Consider the following 6,176-nt stretch of genomic DNA (forward strand, 5'->3'; position numbering starts at 1 on the left):
TTTTCTTAATTGTTATGGGTTTGTGTTTGTTGGTCCTTTTCTTGTCTTGTGTCTCCCCCTTAGAGAATTTCCTTTGGCATTTGTTGTAGAGCTGATTTGGTGGTGCTGAATTCTCTTAACTTTTGCTTGTCTGTAAAGCTTTTGATTTCTCTGTTGAATCTGAATGAGATTCTTGCCGGGTAGAGTAATCTTGGTTGTAGGTTCTTCCCTTTCATCACTTTAAATATATCATGCCACTGCCTTCTGGCTTGTAGAGTTTCTGCTGAGAAATCAGCTGTTAACCTTATAGGAGTTCCCTTGTATGTTATTTGTCGTTTTCTCTTGTTGCTTTCAATAATTTTTCTTTGTCTTTAATTTTTGTCAGTTTGATTACTATGTGTCTCGGCCTGTTTCTACTTGGGTTTATCCTGCCTGGGACTCTTTCCGCTTCCTGGACTTGGGTGGCTATTTCCTAACCACGTGAGGGACGTTTTCGAATGTAATCTCTTCAAATATTTTCTCAGGTCCTTTCTCTCTCTCTTCTCCTTCTGGGACCCCTATAAATGCGAATGTTGTTGCGCTTAATGTCATCCCAAAGGTCTCTTAGGCTGTCTTCATTTCTTTTCATTGTTTTTTCTTTATTCCATTCCGCAGAAGTGAATTCCACCATTCTGTCTTCCAGGTCACTTATCCGTTCTTTTGCCTCAGTTACTCTGCTATTGAGTCCTTCTAGTGTAGTTTTCATTTCCGTTATTGTATTGTTCATCTCTGTTTGTTCTTTAATTCTTCTACGTCTCTGTTAAACATTTCTTGCATCTTCTCGATCTTTGCCTCCATTCTTTTTCCGAGGTCCTGGATCATCTTCACTATCATTATTCTGAATTCTTTTTCTGGAAGGTTGCTATCTCCACTTCATTTAGTTGTTTTTCTGGGGTTTTAGCTTGTTACTTCATCTGGTACAAAGTTCTCTGCCTTTCCATTTTGTCTGTCTTTCTGCGAATGTGGTTTTCCTTCCACAGGCTGCAGAATTGTTCTTCTTGCTTCTGCTGTCTGCCCTCTTCGTATTGTTCCTTAATTCAACACTGAGATTCATCCATGTTGGGGCATGGAGCAATAGTCAGTTTACACTCAGTTCTATTATAACGTGACATATGTGTTCCTAAGTATCACTGTTATGCAGATTGCATACTGCATACTGAACTATGCAAATTCATGCAATAAAAGCCACAGGTCTCAGAAAAGGTGGAGTTGGGGTACATCACTCAAAAACTTAAAAAGAGGGCTTCCCTGGTGGCACAGTGGTTGAGAGTCCGCCTGCTGATGCAGGGGACATGGGTTCGTGCCCCCGTCCAGGAAGATCCCACATGCCGTGGAGCGGCTGGGCCCGTGAGCCATGGCTGCTGGGCCTGTGCGTCCAGAGCCTGTGCTCTGCAACGGGAGAGGCCACAACAGTGAGAGGCCTGCGTACTGAAAAAAAAAAAAAAAAAAACAACTTAATAAGGGACATTGAAAAAAAGACAGGAACCTAATCTAAATAGTATCACAGTATTACACATGTTAAATGGTTAAAAAATACCTAAGTCCTAAAATAAATCTAACACTTTACCTTTAAAAGAAGGTGAAGTTTGCTTATGGATGTGATCATAGGAAAGGTTGTAGCCTGTGGATTAGTGTGATGGGGTAGAATCTGAAATTGAATATAAGGGTGTAGCACCAGATATGAATAGTTGTGGCTCATAACAGAAGTAAAGCTGAGGTAACTGGTACATATTTGAAGTACATGCATGTGTGTATTGTGTGTATTCCTAAGCAGTTTGGTTCAGCTGTGGTGCAGTTTTCTCTGTTCATCTAGCATTTTTCACTGTTGAAATCCTGTTTAAGAAAATACGAAATTTTTGTTGTGCTCAGATTGTTCCTTAATGTATCAATGGTGTTGCAACAAATTCTTGTGTTCTAAACAAGAGCTGTAACAGAACTGATGGTATTTTCACTGCTATGTAATGTGCCACTGTATCACTAAACCACAGTTTATTTGTCATTTGTAATTTGCAGATACATTTGTGTAGCTATAAAATTGTATGAGCAGACATGGTGACAAAGTTAATTATCAAGGTGCTTCTACTGGTAAAACTCTAGATTGATAAATATATTTGATAATATCAAGACACTAGGATTGTTACTAGGCAGCATAACTATGAAAATTCACTCACTCACTAGATTAAAATAAGTTTTCTCAGAAAATCTGAAGCCAGTGGGGCATGCATTATCTGTTGTAGCTGGGGGTGAAAATGGTTTTTTACCCTGATATTCAGACTCTCAATTAATCAGTTGTACTCTTATTTATATATCTTTACAAATAATCCACATTTAAAGGGATTTGTATCAAAATGAGATTTGTATCAAAAATATAATGTCTTCCAAGCTTAGTGATACTTTTGAAGGTGTAGAAAGCTCACCATATATAACTTGGAGGGCAGAGTCCCTTGCAGGATGGTTTCAATCAAATGTCTAAAGTTATTTTGACTTCAGCTTACTGTTTAAATACTTTGGAGGTTTTGATTTTTTGTTTCTTTGTTTGTTTTTTGCAGGGGGGAGGGGTGCAAGGGTCAAGCTTGAATGTTCAAAGTTAAAGTGGTAGTACCCATTTTTTCTCTTCTTTGTTTTCCTTCCACTTACTATGCCAGGGATTTGAATTATGATTAATTAATAAGCTCCCTCTTATATCCTAAAAGTGTGAGTTTTAAGAGAACTCAAATACATCTAATATCTTGAATGGATTGGAAAATGGGGATTGCTGTTCAATGGGCTTTTGGTTATTAGCTTTTAGATTTGTTACTCTGTTGTTTGTTTTCAAATTATTTGCCATATTTTCAGTGAATGTTCCCTCCCATATTAGCCTCTGGTGTACTCCACAGCTCACGTAAGCTGCCAGAAGACAGAGGTTCTTTTTGTTTCAGTAGTTTATACTAGACACAGAGCCAAACACAATAGATACGAGGTAGCAGAGTTTCCCTGTGACTCAGAGGTGAAAATAGAAGAATGATTTAACTTGGCAAAGACAGTTACTTAGATTGTCTGAATTTGCTAATCTTTTTTTTGATTTGTAAAGTGTTCCTTGTGAAGGAAGAGGCTATTGATGTGCCCAACACCATATTTATTGCAATAGGGAGGAAATTAAGTAGCTCAAGAACAGAAAACTATTTTTTAGGTTCTGATAAAGCAAGTAATTAAGGTTTCAGATTGAAAGTAGTAGCTTTGATCAAAAGTTGAATTCCATGACACAGTAGAACCTTGGTGTTTATATGTATAAATCAGTGTTTTCTGTCTTCTGCAGTTTGTAGGTTCTTTGTTATAGCTTTTGCTCTTGCCAGTGGGGTCTGAGCACTGCTTACCCTGAGCAGATGAGGTGTTTGCTCAGAAAATCCAGAATGGTAAATTATAACAAGATTGTCAAACAAATATCTTGTGTGATATCTTCTACATATATGAGAAATAAGTTAGGAACAGTATTTAATTCACTTTGTTTGACAGAATGTTTTGGCATTTTTGCAAGACAAGTCTCTAAGGTCATTTTTTCTATGTGAAATGCACATTAGTTTGTGACATCAGCTCCATAAAGTACCTGGCATATCCAGATGATATGCCGCCTGAGGCATGTGTATCAGGAGCAGCTTTGTTTTCCTTCCAGCAGGTGCTTTCAGGGATTACTGCTTTCTGACTCCAGGAATTGGCTCCATGGTAGTATCTTCTAGATTACATTAGAGCTGTGGTTCCTGGACCCGAGTGTCAGCACCACCTGGGAACTTGCAAGGGAATGCAAACTCTAAGGCTCCAGCCCGGACCTTCTGAATCAGAAACTGTTTATATACTGTTTTTATATGCACTACACTGTATTCCATTTTTCCTTTATTTGAGATGCACATTGCAAATGTATAGAAACATTGAGAGAGTTGTAAAACAGATATCCATTGTAGACTTTTTTCTTGTACCTAAAAAGGATTTTGGAAAAACTGCATCAAATATTGGAGTTAGGGCACTTAAATTCAATACTGCCATGCCACTTTGACAAAACTAGCTAAGGAAATGAGTCAGATAACCACTGGAATTATTTTTTAATTGATCTGATCAAATTTCCAGTTATTTTGACCCATCTGAGATTTGGTCAAATTAAGTTTGATACTCATAATAGGACAATTTAGAAAGACAGTGGCAGTTCTCTAGAAGTTTCATGAGCAATATAGAATTGCAGAACTAGAAGCAACCTCTAGTCTCGAGCTTTGTTCCAGAAAGGATTAGGAGTTGGGATTGTTCAGTTTGGAAAAGAGAAATAGGGTCACTATAAGGGACATAAAATATTTGTACTATTGGAAGAAATAAGGATAACAACTTTTTGTTTTGTTTTAATTTAGGCAGACAGGTCAGATAGGTATTTTTTTAAGGCCCAATGTAAAGGAAGAACTTTCTAGCAATTAAGAGATATCAAAATATGTAATGACCTTTCTCTCAGTTGTAAATATCTCATCACCAAGAGGTGAAAGCCAAGGTGAGATGATTCATTGGGGATGCCACAGAATGGTAGACAGAAGTGTTAATATTCTGCCATATCTAATATTCTGCCATTCTACATATAATCCACAGGGAAAAGGAACTCAAGAATTCCTATCTTCATAGTCTAGTATAGACCCAACACATGTGATGAAAAACACCTGGTACTTTCCTCAGCCAGCAATGACAACTTGATGCAGGAAACAAAATCTGTAGGTGATAATCCATTGTCAGAATGCTGACTCCCACAAATAAAACCAAATGCCATTAGGATGAAGAGAGGGGATAGGACTCTCCTCTTAACTCTGAGAGGAGGAAATCAGAGGAGAAGAAAGAGAAAAGACATCGAAATAGATTAAAAGTCTAGTTACTAAAGGAATTTTCTTCCACATGTGGAATAAGTAACCAAGAACAGGAATAGGGGCCTGCCCTTTTAATTTCATTTTCAAGTTTATAAGAAGACATTTTACATCTCTCCAATTTTGGACCTCTTAGGATCTTCGGAAAATCATTTTCTGAGCAGTTGTAAAGAACTGGCAACGACATAACACTGATTTTAAGCACTCCAAATACAGGAAACAGGACTAGAGTAACACAAAGCCAAAAGTCAGGTTTTATCCAGCCCCAGGGAAGCCACACATCTTCAGGCAGTGAGGCTGCTCAAAATACAGTGTATTTACTTGGCTGCGGCTCCTAGCTCTCATCCTAGTCCTTGAGCTCTTGATTGACTTCTTTTTTCTTCGTACCCTACGTCAAGGGATCCGTGAGGGTGGAGGGGCAGAGGAGGGGCAGTGTGCAAAGGTAGCTGGAAGTCCTCCCCGACACTCTGGACATGGTTCAGAGCAATCTTAGAAGCCAAAGAAGTCATAACAGTGTAATTTTCATAACTGCCATTTCTTGAACACCTTATATACCAGATGCTGTACTGGGTACTGCGTATTCTTCGTGAACTTATGTAGACCATCTCTCAGTAGATTTAAATAGGTTTCCATGAGATTTGAACTCTATAGACACCATGTATAATGGATTGGTACTTTAACCAGTAACCTGAAGACCTCACAGCTTGTAGGCCTCCTGTCAGCTTTTGAGAGTCCAGCCAGGCTTCATCTTAGATAAACTTGTGAGTAGTCATGGCAAATATCAGGCCTTTACTCCCTGCTTCCCCACCTCTGGTTTAGAGTAATTATCTAGTATTCATTTGTTAATGGCTAGGTTACCTATCTTGACAATTCTCTTTAAGAGTTGAAGCTCTGTCAACTTCCTATCCCCTCGCCAGTGTCTGTTCCTGTCTGGAGGTGCACCCTCTTAGTATCCTCCAGTTTACCTGTTCTCTAATTCCCAAGCCAAATAAAACAAAAATATGTGATCTGCTCCACAGCATTCTTGTTGACAGCGGGTCTGCCATGGGAACCTTTATTCCTGAATTAAGAAATTGCACCAAAATCATCTCCATGTTGACTGTCTGCGAACCCGTGCTGCTAAGTGCTTATCCTCCCATGTTGTTTGGTTTGGGCTAAGGATCCATAACTTTGGCATTTTTGCTCTCAAATATCAAATAATGTATTTCAAATCCCAGTGTTCTCCTGTTGTCTTAATATTTTTTTCATTTATCTGACTAGCTGTCTTGTAGTGATATAAAATTTCTTTATCCC

General features: G+C 38.5%; 1 protein-coding gene across 3 annotated transcripts in view; it reads left to right on the forward strand.

Annotated features, from left to right (window-relative positions):
• SWT1 (SWT1 RNA endoribonuclease homolog) overlaps nucleotides 1-6,176 on the forward strand; it is a 99,487-nt gene that overhangs the window by 85,950 nt on the left and 7,361 nt on the right. The window lies entirely within an intron of this gene.

The sequence above is a fragment of the Mesoplodon bidens genome (genome assembly GCF_964165515.1).
Source record: "Mesoplodon bidens genome assembly, chromosome: 2".
Taxonomy (NCBI): Eukaryota; Metazoa; Chordata; class Mammalia; order Artiodactyla; family Ziphiidae; genus Mesoplodon; species Mesoplodon bidens.